Genomic DNA, 25,746 nt, shown 5'->3' on the forward strand with positions numbered 1-25,746 from the left:
GTGAAGAATATAAAACATTTTGTTTAGGAAAAGGAATAGACATCATGACTGCTTTGCTGAAAACATGCTGAAGGATAGAATGAGCCTCATATTATGAGTGAAATGCACCTCAGCAGATGGTTGAATGGTTCATAGGTTCATAGGTGTGTACTAGGCTAATGGCCCTGGAGCCTATATAAGCCTAACTGCCCTTTGGGCTATTTTAAGCCTAGCCAGTTACCCCATGTGAAAGTCAAACCCTACACCTTCTGTCTGTAAAGCAAATACCTTAACCATTATGCCAGCCTCCCACCCCAATACGTTTTTCTCATACTCAAGCTTTTGCTAAAGAAAATCACTTTTGACATGCTCCAACCGTGGCAAACACACACACACACACACACACACACACACACACACACACACACACACACACACACACACACACACTAGCATGGTATCCAACAATGTGTTTACAGAATGCATGACAACATCTAAATATGGAAACTGATCCCACTTTATCACAAACTGTCACAGCTCAAATCCATCCTTGAACTTAGGTCACAATCTCCTGTTTTTTGGCAGTGGGATCAGGAGTAGAGAGGCCAGAATCATACATTGTTTTTTCAGTAGACCCAGCAATAGCTTAAAGAGGGGTATAATGGTTAATTGTAACAAATGATGACTGAAACAGCCATCGTTACATAAAAATTTTAGGAGATGGCAATGTGGTAGGTTTTAGGTAATGAGAACTCTTCACCCATTAGCCTTCTACTGAAACTATAGAATGAAATTTGTGCTTGGATTCAAAAATCATTGCTTTTTCAATTCCAACATCCTTGACTGGATTGTGGGTATAGACATGCATTTTTAGCATATAATTTTGCTATATATCACTTGACTTCAGAGTGGAGATTAAAGGACAATTGACATCCTTCCACATGAACAAGTAGCTGGTCTATGAACTTATGATGTTGATGATTGGTGAGTCTACAAATCATTCAGTTTATAGGTTTATAGGTTGTTGGAGAAAATGTTCTTCTCCTAAAGAACAGCATGTAGTTCTATTCACTACCAAATCTAACTTAAAGAACAGCATGTAGTTCTATTCATTACCAAATCTAACTTAAAGAACAGCATATAGTTCTGTTCATTACCAAATCTAACTTGAAGAACAGCATGTAGTTCTGTTCATTACCAAACCTAAAACACGCCCTGGCAATTCTCATTATTGGCATAACTCCTTTGCATTCTTCCAAGCAACCATATATCATTATAATCCAAAATCTTAACTACTGAATATCTCTGAATGTTATCATTTTTAATTTTAAGAGTCATCTACTGGGTCCTTTCTATCTGGAGGAATATTTTCCTGAAGCATAGTTTTTAGCTCTCTAAATAAATAATAATAGTTAATTATCTTTTTTGGCCTTTGGTAATGAAGTCAACCAAAAGTTATTTCCCATTACGGTTTTCTTAATCATTAGGCTTATTGTCCATTCTACAACTCCATTATGATAAATCTTAGTTCAGGGATAATGCTGGTTGATGATTACTGTTGCAACTTGGAACTCTTGATTTGGGGACTGCAGAGTGTTTTCTGTTTCATAGTCTTTCCTCTTCCTTTATATTAGTTTCTGTAATGCATTATTGCTGGAATACTGCTTTAGAGACAATGCATATGCATTTAATAACTTTTATATAGTGATGTTACTGGCCTGGGATACTGGATTAATGGCCATTATCACAAGTTCCATGTGGCTAGGATAGACTGCTGCTTATTATAAATAATACTAAACAATTTTCCCAAAGAGCCAAACCAATAGGACCAATGAAAGGATTAAACAGTGGAGGAAAATGACTTCATTCTCTAATTTTCATTGGTAGGAGTTGTACCATTTATAAAACATGATACACAGAAAAATCAAGTTGAAATAAACACATCCTTGCACATGCTCCCGACCCTGATTGAGTTTTTGCCATATATTAATAGTTTCACTGGGTTCATTCTCAGATGGCTGATTCCACAACATCTTCCATCCCCAGCTAACAAAATGTAAAATAAGCAGTATTACTTACTTGTTATTTCTTAGCTCCCAAGAGAAAGAATTATGTATTAAAACCACAGAACCACAAATGGTAAAGTATTCAAATAAATCTGGATTTAAGACTTGTATTAACAGTTCTTGAATATAATATAGTTTATCATGCAATCATGCTCTTTTTAATAGATAAGGAATATATGACAATAAGCATAAGGTAGCATATACTACAAGGATACATTGCACTGTCATCTGTGTTGTTGTTAGGAGGTGCAGCTAGTTACTAGAGAGGTTCATCTAATTCGTAATTTTCCATATTTAACAAAGACAATAGGTGCCTCAAGAAAATAGTGCTAATACTGGTAAGAATTCATGGCACACCTGAGCTATTACAGATACGTACAACCCAAAGGTAATATAAGAAACTCATTTATTTTCCTCTGTGTTCATCCTCATATAAAACAGAATTTAAGTACATGTGAAAGCTGAGTTAGGAAATATAATAATGATTCTGTCCACTGATGCAGAATGCCTCTTCATATAACACACATATAATTGCTGTGCAGTAATATTTAAGGACTGATACAAGAGTTTTGAAAATAAAATTGCTGCATTCTTGTTCAAATTAAAATAAAAACATATAGAATTCCGGGCCACTGTTGATGCCTCTGTTTGTGTTTTTCCTTTGATAAGCTAAAAGATTAAATGTTTGGGGAATGAATTTATATAAATGCATGTTACTGATTTTTTTTTCTAAACACTGTCTTGTCAAGCTATCCAAGTTAAACATTTGGTATTCACACCTCTTTATGACATCACAATATTGTTTGAAGCTGTCTTTGGTAAACAAATGACTGACAAGTTTATGACAAACAGCATGTAAAAGGTCAGGGTATATAAAATATAATGGAATTAAGATTGTTTAGGATGCAAAGCAACAGAAACATCAACAATTGTTTGTTAGTTATTCATATTTGCATATTTGTTTTAAAATTTTATAACTGAGGAAGTAGGCATGGTATGAGACATAAAAATATGCTGTCAATGTCCAGGTATAATCCAGTACACTGAAGGCTTTGCACGTTTTAGTCTTTCTGAAGATGATATGCAATAGTTACATATTTACATTAACAGTGAAACAATTTTTTTTGCAAAGTATCAGCTATTGCCTTAGAAGATGCAGAATAAAACTGTCGCTAATAAACTTTAAGATGTGTAGTGTAAGATATACTGAGCACTGCTACTTTGAAAATTATGCAAAACTGACATAAGAGTTCATGCTTCTAGAAAAAAAAATCACTGTTAGAAAGGTATTTATTGCTGTTATACTAAACCTGAATTTGGTTGAACAATAGTATGGCTGATGCTAGGTGTCTAGGTTACATGGTTTCCAGGATATGAAAAGTTTTTTGTGAAGATTTAGAAAAATATGCCTGAATTACTTGCATTATAATATTTCATTGTACAGATGTAAGACTTTGAATATATGGATTATTAATGTAAAAAAGTTTTCCCAAAGAATTCTGTTGATTATATTTTAAATAAGACTTACTTCTAACAAAGTGCTTATATTTATTTGGTTTATGTTTTTTTTTTGTTTGATTTCTCAGAAAATGTTTAAGCATCTAAAGCTGTATCTAGGTTGCTAGATATATGGCATTTCATAGCTACCTGGTGTGAATGGGTTAAACTGTCAGGTCTTCATCCATGTTCAAGTCCTCTATTGCTTATATTCCTGTTTGTCTGCATATAGACTAAGGACTGCTAAAATAACCTGAGCGAGTGAAGTCATTAAGCAAAATAGCAGTGAGCTAGTAGTGTAATGTTTTGTACATCAGTTTAACAATGACATGTGTGATTAGGAAGTTTATAAAATGGGTGCAAGTCATTCACAATATGCTATTAGAGAAGAGAGGCTCTCCAACCGGGTATTAATGTACATGGAGAACAGGTAGCACGTCCGTATCTTCATGGCAGCATTTTAAGTCATCATTAATCATGGACTGTGAAAAAATGGAATGAACACCAAATTGTTTTATTTGCTAAACATGATTGTTGAGTGAGCATTAGTTTAAAAAAAAGGAAACAAAACAAAAATAACTGCAATACCACGTCACTTAAAAAGCAGCTTTAGTAAGCATGGGAAAATACAATAAACCTAATACAGTTAACTGCTTTAAGAATTGTGTGTGCATACATTAGAGATAGCATGAGACAGTGTGTTTTGTGTGTGTGTGTGTGTGTGTGTGTGTGTGTGTGTGTGTGTGTGTATGTGTGTGTGTGCCCATACTGCTTGACTCTTTGCTTAAGAATTCTGGACAAAGCCAACAATCCAGCAATAATCGTGTAACATACACCCAACCTCAGAGAAAAATGTAAATATTAATTTAATTCACTTAAAAATAATAGAGCAATAAGTTTTGCATCAGCATGCTTTTTTCTGAAAAAAGAAGTATAAAAATCTTTTTTTCAAGAGGCAGAGCATTATTAGACATCTAAGGGGTAGCCAGTCAGGAAATGTTTATAATTGCTGGGCGTATATATGTGTGTGTGTGTGTGTGTGTGTGTGTGTGTGTGTGTGTGTGTGTGTGTGTGTGTGGTATGTAGAAATTAAATACTTATATTTATTGGATGCAAAATTACATATCTACAGCAAAAATGAAATATTAGGCAGAGGAACCTTTAAATCAAAAATATAAAAATGTGTATACTAATAGCAAAACAGATACAAACCAATTTAACAGCCCATTTTCTATGCACAATAATGTCCTCCAGACTGGGCATTATTGAGGGAAAAAGCAGACCTTTCAGGCTGAGAGGGCCTCTGCCTATAGAGTTGGCCTCATAGTATCCCTGGACAGTTCAACATTTGCCCAGTAATACCCACCCTGTTGGGCATTATTGCCTAAGGCAAATTTTGGATGTAAGATAGTTCTTCAAATTCAAAGCAGACATCACAATTCAAAGAATCACATATTAAGGAATATGAAAATACTGTTGTTTGAAAAGCTACTGAGCAAAATACATTTTTTCTGGGTAAGGGGAAGGAAGCACTCTAAGTTGTAATATTTAAAGTAATTATCTGTAATATTACTCATGCATCCTGGGAATATATATATATATATATATATATATATATATATATATATATATAGAGAGAGAGAGAGAGAGAGAGAGGAACTGAACTTAATTGATCCCACACATGGCCAACACCTGTTTAGCCAACAAAATTATATTGACTACATAGATTGTTAACAAGTGTGCGAGATTGTACAATTCTTAGGGTTGAGAAATATGCCCTTTCCTTGTCATGGTGCGATCTTGGAGTTAGCATATGTAATTAGCAGGGGTGTGGCTGACTGTGACCCACAAATGTGGGATGCAGGGCAGCTTGTCCCCCTGCAAAAATGTATTAATGTTTATTTATTTATTTATTTATTTTAATTTTGCATGCACTGAGGCTGTTGCTTGGTGCATACATAATAGTATGCCAGAGTTTGCAAAGTTAATATTTTCTGGTTGGCATTTGGATGTCTTGATTAAATTCAGTAAACCTATCTATCTATCTATCTATCTATCTATATATATATATATATATATATATATATATATATATATATATATATATATATGGTGAATATGGAGTGAAAGTGCTAGCATATGCAAACATTTAAGTATGAGACCATTCAACCATCTGCTGAAGTACATGACACTTTTTTTTTAAAGCATAGCAGTGTTGCAGTGATACAACAGCTCCAAACAGGAGCCACATAAGCTAACTCATTTGAAGATCTGGGCTTGGAAAGGATAGCATCATCTTCAAAGGGTGTTACTTGAGTGTCTGTCTCTCTTTAAGTCACACCATGCAGCAAAGAGAGGTAATTTGCTGCAGTCATACTGCTGCTTAAGGAAACTGGGCAGTGTGCCTTTAACAAAGAAAGTGTTTTTCATTTTAAGTCTATTTATGGACAATTGGCCTGAATTTGTCCATAAATAGACTTAAAAAGAAAAAAGTCATGGACGTTCAGAATTGCCATAAAGCTGAAACACCTGATGTCCTTAAAGGGTCATTTGCATATATCCCATGTTGCCTCTAATATTATACACAGTGGAAAGTCTAGCCTTGCTTGATTTTGCTTTTGTTTTTTACTGATTGGTTCTTAGTGTGACATTTTTACTCATTAATGCTAGACCATCAGAGGAAAAGAAGAAGATTTAACACTGAAACTTAAATTTGTCCTGGCTGCCTTCTAGGCACACTTTATAGCTGTATGGTCAGCTTGGTTATGACAGTACATTTGCATAATACCATTACTTCTGGGTTCGGGTATTTATCAGCAATTATACTTTGTTTTTCTCTTGCTGAATTTTTCTTGAGAATGAAAATACGCAGCTGCATTACAAGTTAACAAAACAATATTCTCAGTGTGTATATCTTACATTGTTAGTATTTACTTATTTTCATCCAGTAGCTGTACTACAGCATTTTGTGTATTGCCTTTGGAAAATGTCGGAAATCAGTCCCTTTTTGCAGAGGTATATTACACTGACAAATAAATTATATGCAATTAAATACCTATAGAAAGCTCTGAGTGCTATATGGAAATGCTTAGAATTGTAAGAACCTAATTCCTGATGTTTAAGTGATTGTATTTCCATAATTGTTTAAAAAAAGATTTCAAGAGAAGAGTAGGCAAACATTTCATCAGAAATGCAAAAGACAGGGTTATGGAATAAAAAAGAAAGGATCTTGGAGGCTTGGAAATAGAAACTAATAGACATATTATTACTATAGCACAGGGCACAAGAGGTATTTAAAGATCAGTAAAACCAAACTCAGGATGTTATGTTAGGACTAATATGTATACAAGTGGGAGAACAGCACTGGGGCTACCTGATGAGAGCAAAGAGCAGGGGAACATAATAGGCCATGATAGTTTTTTCCCCATGACCTCACAAAAACTGTACATTTTTACTTTTCTGATTTTAAGTTTTTTTCCCCCTTGGGAAAGAGTAGAACATAACTATCAGTAAATGTGCTTGTTTTGGGAAATAGAAAGTCAACTTAATTCCAGCAAGAATGTATTGTTCATAGGTTCATAGGTAGGTACTAGACTATTGGCCCAAGGGCCTAAGTAAGCTTAGCCAACAAGGTTCCCTGGCTTACATCACCCAAGAAAGTTAATTTCCTGTGCCCCTGTTGAGCAGAGCCACAGAAGTGATCCCCAGGATGTATTTCCTATTTCCCATTCACTCATCAAGATTTTTCTTGAAGCGCTAATAAGGAACTTTGCTTGACATAGATGGGTAGCTTCTTCTAGAGTATAGGAAGTATCTGGGACAGGAATCTATCCTTCTAGCATGTCCTGTTTATTGTGGTGACAAGATTTAGGTCCCTAGAGTGTGTAGTTTGGAGGGATTGGGATTTCTTTAGGTGTAGCATGTCTAAAAGCTCTGGGTTTAACATAGCTTTATATGTTAGGCAGAGATCTCCTTGGAGTAGGTGATATGCTACAGAGTAAAGCTGGAGTTTTTTGAGATGGTCAGTGTAGAGCATCTGTTTGAGGCCAGTAATCCCCTTTGTGAGGTACTTCTGTGGCCATTCTGGCTGCTGCAGATGTCTTGTGAAGTACATTCCAAAAGGGGTGTTGTAGTCTATAATGGGTCTAATGAGTGCTGAGTAGAGGGGAACAATGACCTCTTTTTTTCCTGGATGAGAACCCTTTTGTTATGAGGTGTGCCACATAGAAGGATTTCCTGACTACTGTGGTGATGTGATTATCAAAGGAGAGACTACTGTCCACCTGGGTCCCAAGGTCTCTTATCACACATTCGGTGTTAAGTAGACTGCCGTTTATGCGGTAGTTCATGGGTATAGAGTTTTTACCAAAGGGGATGACAATGCATTTTTTTGGCATTGAGCTTGAGGCCATGCCTCTGACACCAGGCATCTGTCTCAGTGAGGCCCTTCTGTAGGATGTTGCTTACCTAAAAAAGAAAATGTTCTTGCTTGTCTTTCCCTTAAAGGACAACAACAGGATTCTATTATTAAATGCACAACTTCTTTGTCCTTTTTCTCCCTATTTATTGTCCCTGCTATGAGTAAACAACACAGTATTTAAAATATTTTGAATTGACTGTTTCGCTTCACTAGAACAGTACCTTACTGTACTGTGGTAGTTTCACTTTTAAAAAAACTTTTATCTTGCCCTTGCTGCAGTCTCCAATTCATTGATGTCATCAAGGCCACTGAATACAGGTAGTTTTCTAGCCAGTTTCCTCCCCAAATTGACATCACCATGACTGTCCTAAAAACCCACCCATGCTATGATGTCACAGCTCCCCGGTCCTTCCCCTACCTATACAGAAAGTAAAGACTAGAACAAGGAAACAGTACATGAGTCAAATCTCCTGCTGTGAGCTGTCAATCACAGCAGGTAACAGCTCAAATTACCCTTAGCACTTTGACAGCTAGGGAAGTTAGGTGTGATGGGGGATGGGAGATGAGTCAAAGTAGTACAATTCAGGCTTCACAAAAAAATGCAGTTTGGCCATTCTAAAAAGAAGCAGCAGTAAAAAGCACTTTGAAAGCCTGTTCTGTGGCATTTGCACTGTTTGTGTTTTATGTAGTCATTGAACAGCATGAAATGTTACTTAAAACTAACTGAAAGACAGCAGCGTATGCATGTAAAATCAATGCAGTGACAGGAGCTTCAGGAAGAAAGAGGCCTGCGTGATGTAACTTTATGCAGAAGAGCTCTGCATGTTGGGATATCTAGATGCAATCTAAACAATTAGAATTACTTCAAGATGCCAGACTCCATGTGGTCAGACTCAGAAATTATGTATAAAAATATTTAAAAACCTGTAAATAGTCCCAGAGTGGTGTTAAAATGTAGGAAACACCAAACCACGATGAAATAAACATGTTTTTTCAGTCTGTGGGTGCGGCTCTCCTTTAAAGAGAATCTGGGTAGGAAGCCTATTAAAGAATAATAGTAATAGTACTAATCTGTCAAACCAGGGGTGTAGCTAGGATTTTCAAATTTGTATTTACAGCTTTCACAATGCTCCCTCCTCCCCAACCAAGCTACAGCTTCATATAAATTATTTTCACTTTTTTCAGTTGTCACCGACTAACTGTCAAGCCACCCTTCTGTTGATATGTTGATTCATTTATTCCTTCATATCGGGTCTATATTAGAAGACCGAACGCTTAGGTGATCGAACACCTAAACATTGATCTTCTAATATCGAACTACACAATGTCGAACATCCCTCGGCCACAGCACAAAAAACATTACTTTACTTTACCCCCACCCCCCCAACTAAATATATCAAGTCCGAGATCACTCAACAGTAGGGAAATAGCAAACTCCGGCGAACGGCCAAGGGAAATATTTCCCTGCGTTAAATTAGCCGTTCACCGTTGTTTGCTTTTGACATTAGAAGATCGATGTTTAGGTGTTTGATCACCTAAACATTCGGTCTTCTAATATAGACCCTTCATATCCAGGGTCTCAGCTTATGGGGGGTGTTTTGGATTTTACACTCAGCCAAGAAGTGAGGTAGGATCTGGGAGTGGTGACATCATCCAAATGGCCATACACACACACACACACACACACACACACACACACACACACACACACACACACACACACAGTGAGAGCAGAAGAGTGAGACTGAGCAAGCGATCCCAGGCAGCAGCAGCAGCAGTTAGCAGTCTGTGTTACAGAAGTTTCACTTTTAACGTGCGTGCTGACCAAGCACATATAGTTTTTAGATTTTAATTTTCTTTTTTCTTTTAATTTTACACTTGCTAAACAGCAAATGTGCTGCTTAGCAAGTGTAAAATAATGGCGGGCATTATGATACTTTCAGTCTGAGTTCCACGGCAGCTTGATATGCTGCCATGAAGCAGCAAACTTGTTTTTTAGTAGGGATTCTCTGTAGATTAATGCCCTGCTGGAGAATGTTCATTCTCCAGTCAGGGTGCCAATCTACAGGTCACCCATTCTCTAATATAATTTACACATCATTATCACCTACTTTAAGGCCAATTAAGGGGTAGGTGAGAAAAAGTGCACCCTTTGTTAAAATACCATTTAGATGCAAATGCCAGTGCATTCTCAAATCCTTGTTTTAGAATATTTTTTAACTAAACCTTGGTACTTCTTCAGGGTCCTAATAAGAGCTGGATCAAGGTCAAATTGGGCCCTAGGCAGGGTAATGGATCGGGGCCTCCATACACAGCTACCCCACTCCCATACACAGCCTCCCACAGTCATTCCAGTGTCCCATTAATTGGCTATTTCTCCTCATTTACCATAAGCACTGTTCACACATCTCAGTGTGCATACTGCTTTCTACTTTACTTATACAATGATTACAGATATTTGGATTTAATTTAAAACTTTAATTTCAAATTGTATAGCACAAACACTGATAGACATTTGCTAAACAAAGCAGTACAGCCTCAAAATGAAAACAACATTAAAACTTCTCTGCCTTTGAAATTCAGATTCATTGAAACCCACATTCAAAGAAAATGCATCTGGCTAGTGGTGGATTAAGTTTACTTTTGGGCTGTTTTCAAATCATAGGCCCCTTGCACATGTTTAGGACCATACACATATGCAAGAGTTCTTTGATTTACCTTCCTGATTGTATTATATTATATCCCTTGTATAACACAGCACCACTTGTTAGAACATGTTACAAATGTATAGTTTTGAAAATTTTTCCAGTAAGCAATGAAACAAAACATATGAACCAGTAATGACAAAACTGCCCAGTTCAGAAAATTTCAACCATAAAAGGCCAAACTCCTGTCAGTACAATCCACTGATATCAGTCAATATGCACAATCTCTGCAGAAGTAAATGTCATCTGAATAATTCCACATTAAATACATCTGTAACTAATGAAAAGGTTGCTGCTAGCAAACAACTTTATATTTCAGTGTTTCATCTACAAATTCAGTGCCAGCTGCTCTTGAAGAATATGTTACATTAAAAAATGGTAAGCTGGTAATATTGCAATAGGGAATGGATGGCAAACTGATAACAAGTTCATAAGTACTAGGCATCTTATCCAAAGGAGAACATACTCAGCACTGCAGCACCCCCCCCTTAAAGTACAATGCACTGTCAGAAATCCATCTGTATGCTGATGGAGTAGAACCCTCAGCCTTCTTCACAAACATGCATGCTACATGTTGTGCTACTAAGCTTTTCAATTCTATATCACAATAGTGATTTCATTCGCAAAACAAAACCGTTGCACATTATAATCAGACTTAGCATGAGCAGCAGTAAACTTTACTTCCCTTGAAGCTTACAATTCCTTGAAAATGCACATGAAACTCAGTTACCTGAAAAATGCTTAACCTGTAACTCAAATTCGGTTCCTTGAAAATGCACCTGAAAGTCAGTTCTTCAACAATGCAGCATGGTAGTTGGGGTAGAGGATTCAGGCTCTTGTTTTCTGTAACTAAGGTACTGGTTTTGAGTTTGAGCAAATTACTAACCACCTGCTATCCCTAAGTAGGGTATTTCACACACACACATACCCCTGCCTACCTCTTAGTGGAAGAAATCTAGACAAAATCTAAAATAATCCAGGACAGAATTTAAATAATGCTCTCACAAACTTAGAAAGTTGCTAGAATAACAGGAATTGTGTTAGCATGCATTTTTCTAAAGGATATAAGATCTGAAACTCAAATGTCTGTCATTATTTAATAACTTCTGCCCTCAATGATTTTCTAGAAAATCTCAAATTTTATGAGCAAGACAAAAAATATCAGGCAAAAATCTGGATATTCTGCAAAATCTGGACAGTTGAGAGGTATGCTACCTACCTACCTCTTACACACATGAGCACACACACACACACACACACACACACACACACACACACACACACACACACACACACACACACACACACACACACACACACACCATACCTAACCGCTTAAGAGCAACAAAACCATAAATAAAAGTGAGGCAAAGGCCCAAAAATAGAGACATGTTTTTAAATATTGCTCTTATAAACCTTATAAACAGGTTTTGCATCAGCATGAATTGTTTGAAGGGTATGAAGTCTGAAACGCTAATGTCTGTCATTATTTTCCAACTCCAGTGTTTAATAATTTGCCAGACAAAAAACGACTGATAATAAAAGGCAAAAATATGACATTCTAAGAAAGTCTCACACACACACACACACACACACACACACACACACACACACACACACACACACTTACCTATCTACCTCTTACATGCACACAGCCCTACCTACCTACCACTTTTACACACACAGAAACCTACCTCTTACTTGTCTATAGTCCACTGTCCAAACGTCTTCTTGTATTCGAATTTTGCATGCACTCTCACACCTCCACACTTGCACACACACCTCTTACTTGTCCTGTTGTCCTTACCCTGGTCTGTAGTCCAAACATTTTTCTGTATTCAAAATCTTTATGAGTAGAAGACGAAGATGTAAACAGGTCACACAGTTGCAACTGACATGTGTGGATAGATGCAAGGGGTGTTCTTAAAGAAGAATGCCCTTAAAAATAACTTCTAAACAATTTGTACTGGAATCAGTACAGTGTGTACGCCTCCCGATTTCCTTGTTTCAAACATGATTTTCAAGAAGCTTGTGATAGACTAAAGTATTTTTATTTTTTTATGAAGATTGTGCTATGCACATTCTAACTATGTAGCTGATATAGCTTGGGAGTGATACATACACATAATGGCTTTTGTTACAAGTTTCAGTGGAGGAGCTTTTTTAATTATTTATTTATTTATTTTATTTTACATTTGTTGACCGGGCTAGTCTGGCTGGATACAAGTCCATTTTCAGCAGAGGCCCGAGGAGAAAAGCTCCACTATATACCGGTACATTACATAAAAATAGATTACTATATGATACAGCTTATAAGGATTAAAGAACAAAAGCATGAGAGATATTCACACTATCTTTTGAAAAATGTACAGTTCTTAAATTACAACAATTTTACAGAATATGTATAATACTTAAAATTCTAAAAGCAGTAGAATCAGAACAGGAGTTAGAGTAGAGAGGAAAAGAGTGGAGGAGTAAAAGAGTGAAAAATAAGATAATTAGTCAGGTGTACTGCAGGAACAGAGCCAGTGGTTTTGGAAGTACAGTTTAATTTTCTGTTTGAAAAGAGGCAGAGATGTAGTCAGAGTTATGTCACTAGGTAGAAGATTCCAAAGACAGTCACCAGCAAAGTTGTTGGACTTAATTGATCTGGCCATGAGTTTATGAGAGGAGGGAGTTGAGATTGTTATAAGGGATTAACAGTTGAGAGAGAATTGGGGTGTTGTCAGGTTGATGTAGTATTCTATTGGCAGTAGAGAGTTGAGGAATTAGCAGGTAGTTTTGGAATTCAAGCCAGCCTAGTAGTTTTAAGTTAAGACAATGGTGGGTTCTGAAGGCAATGTTGTTGTAGCAAGTTGCAAGTTTATTAAGATTGATTTTCTTAAGGTTGGTATAAATAGGGGAGGCATATAGTAGAGTAGATAAAAGATGGGATTGGGCAATCTTGGTTCTAGTTGCTGGGGTTAGAAAAGGTTTAATTCGATATAGGGATCCTATTTTTCTGTTAACTAACTTGATGGTGTTGTTAATGTGTTGATCGAAAGAGAGATTATTGTCGATGGTTTTTCCTAGCAGTTAACAGTTTTGTTGTCAAATCAGGTGAGATGACAGTGTCATTGTTTGAGGAGATGGTGAAGTTTAATGGGGGGGTCCGAGTGGTGGGGGTGAAAAGGAGAAGTTTAGTTTTTTTGGCATTGAGTAGGAGGAACCATCGAGAGAACCATGTTTCAACAGTATTAAATATATTTTGGGTAAGTGAGATCAGCTCTGTAGTGGATGGAGCAGAACAAATAATGCATATTGAATGCAGGTTGCTTGTGGGATTGCAGAATGAAGATCATTAATGAAGAGGGAGAAGAGAGGTGGACCAAGAATGGAGCCCTGAGGAACTCCGATGGAAATAGGCAAAAGAGAAGAGATATGGTTTTCCCATATAACAGCTTGTTGTCTGTTGCTAAGATATGATCTAAACCATTTAATGGCTAGGTTATCAAAAAGAAAGATTCATGAATGTTTGTTAAGAGAGTGGTTGACCATGTGAAAGAGATCAATGAAAAGAGCGGAAGAGAGAAGATTATTGTTTTGTTGATAGTATCTATAAAGGAAAGAAGGGCAGTGGTGGTACTGTGATGAGGTCTAAAGCCATGCTGACAGTTTGCTATAATGTTGTGTAGAGAAAGATAGTGTACTAGTTGCTGGTGAATACATTTCTCCATAATTTTAGCTAAGGGTGAAAGGAGAGCAATTGGTCTAAAGTTGGAGTAGTCAATAGAGTTGCCACCTTTATGTAGTGGAATAATATGAGAGACTTTCCAGATGTTTGGGATGGACCCCTCTTGGATAGTTCTGTTTATGAGTATGGATATAGGGTATGCAATTTCTTTGGCTGCTTTTTGGAGGAAAAGGGAAGGGAGCTTGTCAGCTGAAAGGTTTCAGTTTGTGAATGAGTCTGTAGATGTAAGAAGTAGATATAGGATTTAGAGAGAAGTTGTAAGAAGAGTTAGCTAGGTTATTTGGAGGGTAGTAGTTGTTGGTGTTCATTTGCCTAGCTAGGGATTGAATAGAAAAGAGTTAAAAGCATTTGCAGTTAGGAGAGGGGTGTCTGGGTGGCATTTAGTGGGGAAGGAGTTTTGGCTGTTCCTGGGGAGAGGAGTCTATTTACTGATAACCAGAATTGTCTGGAATTGTTAAGATGAGTTTGCTTTTTTGTCAGAGATTATTGATTTTTAGCCAGATTTCTAAGCTCTGTTTCTGTGGCATCTCTATTTGGTCCAAACTTTATTTCTAGCGAGGACGAGTTTTTAGTATCTTTGGAAATTTTTGACTTCATTCTAATGGAGCATGTTTATCAAGAATGGATAAGAAAGTAGTATTAAAGAATAAAACTGCATCCTCAAGAGGAAGAGTTTATAAGGAATTCCAGTTACATGTGCTGAGTTCAGCTTGAAAAAGGTCTATATTAAAATGCTTGGTAGAGAGAATTTTTATTATATTTGGGAACAATCTGACTTTTCTCTAGTAATATAAGTTAGGAGTGATCACTGACTTATATATTTTGTTAACATTGTTTGTGAGTATCCAGTCTAATATACTCTCTCTCTTACTGTGCTTATTGAATCTAGTAGTTGAGGTGATAGTTTGGGAGAAACCATGTAGGTTAATATGAGAGGAGGGATTTTCAGCATTAATAGTATTCCAGTCTATGTTAAAGTCGCCTAGAATTATAGTTTCTTGTGGGTAGGTGGTAGAAACCCAGCTAAGAAAGTCTTCTAATATAGGAATATTGTTACCTGGAGGTAGATACATGCATATGATATAAAGGGCTTTTTTAGCATTTAGTTGGAATTTAGTCATGATGGCTTCTATTTTGCTATCCTGGTTTGGACATGTTGGTAGAGTTTAGCCAGGTTTCTGAGAGGCATAGAATGTCAAAAGAATAGGTGTCTAGAGGGGGCAAAGGTAGGGTTTTTTTTATTGTTTACTTTGAATGTTTAAAGTGCCCTGCCCTTTTTTTTTTATTATTATTGAGAGAGATAATTGACATCTAGTAAGGTAAGATTATCTAGCTTGGTTATGATGTTACTTTTATCTGAGGGTAAGATATAGGTGAGGTGAGACAGTCTGTGAAATTTAGGAAGATGATAGTTAGATTTAGCATTAGAGTATGATGTGAAGGTGTATATTGTCGAGGTCTGTTTTTTGTGAAGTTAGGCTGGATGTTAAGTGAGGAGTCATTATTTAAAGAACTAAAGAAAAAGTGAAAAAAAGAGAAAGAATGGGTGGTAAGCTATAAGAGTAGAAGGGGTGTGTTGAGGGGTGTGTCAAGAAATGAAAGGGAAGGAGAAGGATAGGCTAGTATGGGGAGCTATAACAATAGGGACCCCTGGGTGGATGGGGGGGGGGGGGGGGGGGGAGCGAGTGAGGAGAAAAGGCAGCCAGATGGAAGAGAAAAAAGGAGAAGAAGAGAGAGAGAGAGACAATCAGAAAAGCAGGTAAGTAAGATAGGATAGGTGAAGTCTATAGCAAAGAAAGGGGGAAAAAAAGAGAGAGAGCACCAGTTAAAACAGTGTTTAAAATATATATAATAGTGTGTAAAGCATACAGAAGGAGGGGGGGGAGGAAGAGAGAGGTAGGGAAGAGAAGAAAAATGCAGGTTACAGATCAGTATAGATTAGAAGGTGGATAGATAGGCAATAGAGGCAGAGGGAATAAATTAAGGTGAATAGTGGCAGGAATAAATAAGAAGTGTGTAAAAAGGAGGGGGGAGGGAGAGAGGGGTGGCTGTGCTGGAGGGACCCAATGGGAGCCAAACAAATCAACAATATTGGAGCCCAAACATACTTTCTATTCAGAATGGACAGTGTAAGTTGAGGCAGCAGTCAGTGCATTCACTGTAAAATCAACAAATTAACCAACAGTGGTAGTCTAGTAGATGTAATAATCAAACTAATACAAAGAACTAGATAAGACATTAAAACAAGGTAGCATATTTGTCCTCTTTCTTGTGAATAAGTAGCAATACAACAGTCATAAAAACATATACAAAAAAATGACATAGTTATGCTCATACAAATAGACAATAGCAGTATAGTAATTGCTAGTCCAACCCAGCAGTAAAAATGAGGTCTATAAGAGTAGATAAGATTATAATTCACTTTATGCTGCTCTGCTTTGTTAGAAATGCAGTGCAGTATGTGTCTGTTGGGGGGGGGGGGTACAAAGAGAAGAATGGTTGCTTATTTTAAGAATGTCTAGTCCTTTTTCATCCCTTCTGACTTCCCTTGTGTGATGGCCAGGTTATATATCTTGTGGCCTCTGAATAAATGCAATTTCCTTTCCAGAACTCTTATAATATAACTGAAAAATACAATGAAAAAGAACCAAACCCATGAGTTTTAAATAGAATACCCCACAAGTTTATCTGCTTGGATCAGAACTTGTTCAATTTACCACTGTGCTGCAAGCCTTGTGTTGCAATTTCCATTTTATCCAGATTTTCATGCAACATTCACTCCTCAGGATAACTAATTTGCATGTTAATCTTTCATGTGTTCAGATGTGTCACATCCCCAGCTTATACCTGGTGCACTGCTTTATTCGTACTAGTCTTGTCTTGTATAATTATAATTCCTTCAGTAGTGTATCTCACTGGCCTTCCAGGTACTAAGGTATTATTTTATTCAGAAATTGTTTTGTGATTTTTCTCTGCAATAAATGCTAAAGTGACAAATCCAGAATTTCCTGCTTTCGCCTTGGTCTTGTGTGGAGGAATCACACCTTTGTTTCTTGGCTAACATAGCATTTTCTAAGGGAGCTAAAATATAATCTGATGTGTCACTACTTTCTCTTTTATACTGCTTTTTCTTCTCAGAATCCTCTATGAATTGATTCAAATTATTAAAAATATAGATTAAAAGCTTATTCTGAAACATACAAAAACAAATTCATACACTTTACTGTTTTAACAGCATTATTTATTTTGTTTTGTAAAGGGATAAATCCCACTGAAATGAGGGTTCCTGATCCTTTACAAAAAGATAAAAGTTCCACAATCTAAACCGATGGACAGTGTTGCAGATTAGTTAATCTACATAGCTTTAGAAAAAGCTTCAGGACTCAGAAATCCCAAAATAACACAAGGTGAACACATATCATATAGTGCCCAACAAGACAGCTCCTAGAAACCGGGGTCATAACTCAGTGTGTGGAGATGAAAGGCAGTAACTTTAGCCACTGTTCCATTGTGTTGGTGTACCTCTGTACCATTGTGTTAGTTCATTATTGGACTATTATATCAGAGTACCATTTCACCATTGTGTCAGTGCATCACTGTACCATTGCATTATTATGTTTGAGCATCACTGCACAATTATACCAGTACACCTCTGCACCCTTGTATAAGTGCACTACTGCACTACTGTGTCAGCGCACCAGTGCACCATTGTGTCATTGCATCACTATACCATTTTGCAAGTACATCATTGCACTGTTATATCAGTATACCTCTGCGGAATTGTGTCAGAGTGCCATTACACCAGTAAGTCAGAGCACCACTCCATCATTCAGGCTTCCTCTTTTATTTTTTTCAACAGAGTAATAGACTATGGTGCCCTAATGAATTAGATGGTACTCATTTTTGGGCACATGATCAAATTAATTTTATACCTCAGAAGAAGATTTATACAGTTGTATGAAATCAGCATAAATCACCTTTCATGAAGCATCTGAAAAATTTCTCTAATGCCATTTATGAAGTATCCTAGTGTTAAAGGACAACTGCACCCAAACATGAAAAATATCATTATAGCATGATTTCTTCGACAGTTCAGGTGTCCCTACATTATTCAAAGTGGTTATTATTACATCAAAACAGCCTCGTGGGAGTTGCCAATGTATGATTTTATTCTGCAGTTATGGTTTTCCTTCCTGCTATAATTTTATGGGGATACTTGGTGCACTGTACTAAGAAGAACATTGACTGTGGCAATATCTCTTCACCAACTTGTATCCAAAGGGCTTTGATTTCCTTTTATGCCCCTCTATCATAAGGATGTCAGTTTATCTCTTTGAAATTACATCTTTTGATTCACTTTAGTGGCCATCTTTTAAACAGCATTTTATGTTATGTTTGAATATTAGACTTGAAAAGTAGTTTATATATTACTTTGTTCAGACTCAGAACTGTAATTCCAAACTACATTTTCTAGTTGAGGTGTTAAAGTTAGTAATATGTGACACATAACGTGCACATAAAAAGACTAACTGCAGTCAATAGCTATGTTTAAATGCTTTTATTGAACTTGTATTTTAGATAACATGATTAGTCAAACTATTTTTTAAGGTTGTAAAATTCTTGGGATTAACTACCCCTCCTTCATACCTGTCAACCTCTTAACATTAAAATAATAGCTCTGGCCTTTAAAATTTTCAGCAGATGGCCCAAAAGAGGAAAATATTCTTATTTTGGAATACAATATCCTCACATACTAAACCCAATATAGTAAGTAATAAGGAACTTTTGCAGAAACTTATTTCATTAATTCAATAATATATAGAGATTTGAACATATCTATCTTAATGACACAACTCAATATAATTAGCAGGGACAAGGCTAAATTTGGTTTAAAAAAATCACAGCACTATGCTTAAATTATAGCAGATGGAAGTATGGCCTACCGTACATGATATTACAGATAATGAGACAAATGCCAGAGGAAAATAAATACAAGATTCCACTACACAGCTTCAGGTATCAATAAGTTATAGTTCTTTATTAAATTATACTTTCTTTCTACGTGGCTCACTTTGGGCCCAATTAAAGGAAAGAAAAAAAGCATTTTGTGATGAAAAAAATTAACATTTGGCTAGAGTATCCTTTAACATACTAAACAAAACTTAAAAAAATATTGAAATGCATGAACTTGAGCGCATAACTCTGATGATATTAATAGCATTATCATAAAAGCTCATAATTTTCCATATACTGACTTATTTCACAGTACTTCATCAATATGATAGCTATAATTTTGGGTATCCCTATGAAATCTTGAAGTAAAAATTAATGAAGAACATTTAACCAAAGTGGACAACCTGAGAGAAGAATGGTGCTGAATTACTTAAATCTTGGCCTGGCTATTTTCTCCTTGTCGATTGAATCTACATTTTAGGTTTTGATATTACTGAAACCCTGACCTGAAAATTCTCTTGTTGCCAATTAGCCTTCACTATAATGCTTAACTAATTCATATTTTATTATAATTGGTAATTTTCTTCACTTTCACTTATATTTCCACTTCTTTCCTACTAATGACCTATTGTATTAAAATGGTTGACCATTCACTGCTGGACTCCACGCTCACATATTGTCACTGCAGATTACTGAGTGTTATGTACCACTATGTGTAAACTGTGCCATCTTGGCAATCTTTTACATAATGCATGCAACGACAGCTCCACAGCTACCATACCTATTCTTTTACCCTTATCACACTTTTTTTACTTTAGCAGTATATCATTCTGCACATCTCCAGAGTGCATTGCAAAATTATTGATCATGTCAAAACAGAATATGAGCACATTATATTATGTATTATTTTTAGTATGTCATCAATAGAGTAATGTAGCACACTTAGAGAGAACATTTACTTTACTCAGTCATGTACAAATTTAGTCATGTGTATTCTTTGCTATATATCTTATTATAAACGAAATGGCTTCAGTGGTAAAAATCAAGGCTGATCCAATAAAATAATATTATTTAATTTATTAACACAACAAAGAGGAAGAAAATAAAAATAAAATAAATATAGTTGTGACCAATGATCCAAGCGCTTTTGTCACCTACATAGGAAACTTTTTCAAGAACAGAGCTTGACCATTAATTAAATTAATTTATAACATCCTGGAATGAGCATTTAAAACCAATGCACCAATCATTTCCTTTACTACTGAATAATTAATATAGTGTGGGATACATTATTTAAAGGTATATTTCAATCGGACTGACAATTCATAGGGCAAGCCAATCCCTTACAATAAAAATATGTATGTACAAAGTGAATGTAATGCACCAAGTTGTTAACAATTTAAAGTTACACAAGCGTGTAAGTAATATACTTGAGCTTATATGCACAAAAATGTATAAAAATGTATACATACATATGTCCCTTTGTAATCAATTACGTGAATGAGTGAGTGAGTATATGTATCTGTATGTTGTTCTTCTTCTTTCGGTTTTTCCCAGTTAGGGGTCACCACAGTGGAACTCCGGTTCACTAATGATTGCCAGTAGATTTTTTTTTTTTTACGGTGCACAGTATATATATATATATATATATATATATATATATATATATATATATATTTATATATGGGTCCAAGTTGAATACTCACATTTCTGAAACCGGCAGAAGCGTGAAATTCAAAATACCGAAGCACTGATATTTTGAATTTCTGCTTCCAGTGGTACTGAATGTGGATGTTTGGGCTTAATTTTGGTAAGTATGTGTGTTTAAGTATGTTGGTTAGTGGTTTAGTGTGTGTAAGTGTGTGCTGTGACTGCTATGTATGTGCTTGAGGGACTGTAAGCTGTGTGTGAGTTTCGTTTGTGTTACTGTTTGTGCGATCTCGGAGTTAGAATATATAAATAGGGGGGTTTGGGGATCTTGCCCCCCACATGGGTTGTGCAAGGGTTCTTGCCCTCCTGCTTATATGTAGTTTAGATTAGTTTGTTTGATTGTGGGGACGGTTTGTGTATGTTTATGTGTGTACTGCATGTGTAGCGTGGGTATGGGATTTTGAATTTTGCGGTTGTGTGTTTTCGAGTTTGTGAGTTGTGGTTGGGTTTTTGGCTTTGTGGTTTCGAAATACTGAAATTCAAGATTTCAGTATTTCAAAGTTACAAAGTGGACCCATATGTGTATATATATATATATATATATATATATATATATATTTATGAAATTCGATGTAATGAGTTTTAGATGTTATGGGTTTTAGATGTTCTGGTCTCGATGTTATGAAATTAGATGTTATGGGATTTAGATGTTTTGAAGGTGCCGTATATATATATATATATATATATATATATATATATATATATATATATATATAGTGATTGAAGGGAAATCATACATTACAGGAAAAAGCTGTGTGTCTTCCTTGTTTAGCTGTTTTTTTTTCCATAGCCTACTGTCCTCAAATCAGTCATCCAGTGAAAATGCACGGCAGACATATTGAAGGACAATACCTGTTATATGAGATGTACCTTCTGCCATGGAAGATCCTTCTGTTGCAAGATGACAACATGTCTGCCTCAGAGATCATTGGAGTGAGAGTTCAAATCCAGACCTGTGTAAAAATATAAAAAGCTGTTTCTGTGGCAAAGAGGGATAAGGCACCCTTACTGTGTATGAAGGTTCATTGGAGTGACAGTTCAAATCCAGTCCTGCGTAAAAATGCAAACATGTCTGCATCAGAAATGTCAGATACATATTTAATTTTTTGGAAAACTATTAAGTAAGTGTACTGCGGTGGTGGTGCTGCAGTAGCATTGTCGCCTCACAGTTAGACGTTGCCCATTCAATTCTCAGTTAGATTGTCTTCTGTGTGGCGACATGCGTGAATGGGCGTTCCTTCGTTGAAGGTTGTGCATTAGGCCTGGCAAGCCAGCACGTAAAAAACTCTACTGCCAATCATTAGCGGACCGGAGTTCCGCTGTGGCGAACCCTAACCAGGAAAAGCCGAAAGACACAAACAAATTGTGAAGATTTAAAGCAGGAGACATAGGTTTACTACATTCTGTAGGAAGTAGTTCTTTAAAACTACTAGCATTAATTTGCAGAAGTTTAGACTAACACTTTTACTGATTAAAGTGGAACTTTTAGCTGATGTTGATTATATGACATATTATGTAGATTTCAAAATTACTTAATAACACATTGTTAGTTCATGGAACATACATCAGTGGTACACAGAGAATATTAGAACAGATCAATGTTCTTGGTGGTTTCTGAACATATAATTAACTGGACACTAATTTTAAGTAACAATATCTGTGTTTATAATGTTGGGTTTCTCCTGCTTTACTGGATACCAAAGCTATGCTGATAAATACAGGGGGGTGGGGGGCTGGAAAATAATATGGCAGGTTAAAAGAAAGCATATCTGTCTAATAAGAGCTTGCAAAGCAAAATGAGTAACATAATTAAGCTACTGCATAACACTTCATTACTACAGTAGAATGAATTACTCAGACTAAAATTGCTGTAAAGTATGGTGGAAGCCCAACACCAGAATTATGTGTCTTGCTTACAATGGTAACATCTTTAATTATTTAAATATATTATATAAACAACATATTATTTCTAGAACTATCTAAGCAATGAATGCTTAGCATAAGAAGTATACAGGTGTTGCCTGTTCTGTTTGAAACACTGGCTATTTAAACATTTTTTAATATGTTTAGAAAATGGGTGCTTTGTACACAATTCATAAAACTGGTTCCACATGATTATATATTACTGCATGTAAGTTATAGAAGCATATGCTTTGAACATGTCTCAACTCTACTCTGAACATGAATATTTAATGTGTTTTATTATCCTAATATTATGTAAACCTTTTTGCCTTTTTTTTCTGCTGAGGCATGAAATCACTTTACTCTTAAATTTCTTAACTATGTTGTATTGAAAAAAGCTGGTGGACATTGTGTTTGATGCAATCAAACAATTAAAATATGTGTCTTAATCATCAGTTGCATTACATTTGCTTTAACTGTGAAAGACGCAAATGTAATTATAATATTTTTATTTTAGTCCATTTAGTACTCGTCTGTCAGTATGATCTCCAGATGCACTCTGCCACCACATTATTTTACAGGGCATAGCCAGTGGACATTACTTTGGTCCCTATCCCTTATAAACCAAGAGCTGTGCTATGAGGAACATTTTTGTGAGCGTTTTCACTGTGACTATTGTCATTGTTAAATAGCCTGTGGACATTACGTCTGCCCATCTCTATTAAATAGCATGATCTTTGCCATAGGGAACACCTGTGCCAATGTTTTCACTGAGATTATTGTCATGGTTAAAAAGCCTGTGGACATTAAGCCTGTCCCTCACAATTAAATAGCATGAGTTTGCCATACAGGAACACCTGTGCCAACGTTTTCACTGCAATTATTGTCATTGTTAAATAGCCTGTGGACATTAAGTCAGTCCCTCTCTATTAAATAGCATCAGCTTCACCATAGGGAACACCTATGCCAATGTTTTCACTACGATTATTGTCATTGTTAAATAGCCTGTGGACATTACGTCTGTCCCTCTTTATTAAATAGCATGAGCTTTGCCATAGGGAACACCTGTGCCAACATTTTCACTGAGATTATTGTCATTGTTAAACAGCCTGTGGACATTACGTTTGCCACTCTCTATTAAATAGCATGAGCTTTGCCATAGGGAACACCTGTGTCAATGTTTTCACTGAGATTGTTGTCATTGTTAAATAGCCTGTGGACATTACGTCTGTCCCTCTCTATTAAATAGCATGAGCTTTGCCATAGGGAACACCTGTGCCAATGTTTTCACTGAGATTATTGTCATTGTTAAATAGCCTGTGGACATTACGTCTGTCCCTCCTTATTAAATAGCATGAGCTCTGCCATAGGTAACACCTGTGCCAATGTTTTCACTGAGATTATTGTCATTGTTAAATAGCCTGTGGACATTACGTCTGTCCCTCTCTATTAAATAGCATGAGCTTTGCCATAGGGAACACCTGTGCCAATGTTTTTACTGAGATTATTGTCATTGTTAAATAGCCTGTGGACATTACGTCTGTCCCTCTCCAATAAATAGCATGAGCTTTGCCATAGGGAACACCTGTGCCAATGTTTTCACTGAGATTATTGTCATTGTTAAATAGCCTGTGGACATTACATCTGTCCCTCTCTAATAAATAGCATGAGCTTTGCCATAGGGAACACCTGTGCCAACGTTTTCACTGCGAATATTGTCATTGTTAAATAGCCTGTGGACATTACATCTGTCCCTCCCTATTAAATGGCATGAGCTTTGCCATAGGGTACACCTGTGCCAACGTTTTCACTGAGATTATTGTCATTGTTAAATAGCCTGTGGACATTACATCTGTCTCTCTCTATTAAATAGCATGAGCTTTACCTTAGGGAACACCTGTCCCAATGTTTTTACTGGGATTATTCTCATTGTTAAATACCTGTGGACATTACGTCTGACACTCTCTATTAAATAGCATGAGCTTTGCCATAGGGAACACCTGTGCCAACGTTTTCACTGAGATTATTATCATTGTTAAATAGCCTGTGGAAATTACGGGTTTCTGTCTCTATTAAATAGCATGAGCTTTGCCATAGGGAACCCCTGTGCCAACGTTTTCACTGCGAGTATTGTCATTGTTAAATAGGATGTGGACTGTACGTCTGTCCCTCCCTATTAAATAGCATGAGCTTTGCCAAAGGGAACGCTTGTGCTAACGTTTTTACTGAGATTAATGCCATTGTTAAATAGCCTGTGGACATTACGTCTGTCCCTCTTTATTAAATAGCATGAGCTTTGCCATAGGAAACACCTGTGCCAATGTTTTCACTGCATTTGATGTCATTGTTAAATAGCCTGTGGACATTATGTCTGTCCCAGTCTATTAAATAGCATAAGCTTTGCCATAGGAAACACCTGAGCCAATGTTTTCGCTGAGATTATTGTCATTATTAATAAACCTGTGGACATTATGTCTGTCCCTCTCTATTAAATAGCATGAGCTTTGCCATAGGGAACACCTGTGCCAACGTTTTCACTGAGATTATTGTCATTGTTAAATAGCCTGTGGAAATTACGGGTTTCTGTCTCTATTAAATAGCATGAGCTTTGCCATAGGGAACCCCTGTGCCAACGTTTTCACTGCGAGTATTGTCATTGTTAAATAGGATGTGGACTTTACGTCTGTCCCTCCCTATTAAATAGCATGAGCTTTGCCATAGGGAACACCTGTGCTAACATTTTTACTGAGATTATTGTCATTGTTAAATAGCCTGTGGACA

This window comes from Protopterus annectens, chromosome 10.part0, assembly GCF_019279795.1.
Source record: "Protopterus annectens isolate FY-2018-M chromosome 10.part0, PAN1.0, whole genome shotgun sequence".
Lineage (NCBI taxonomy): Eukaryota > Metazoa > Chordata > Ceratodontiformes > Protopteridae > Protopterus > Protopterus annectens.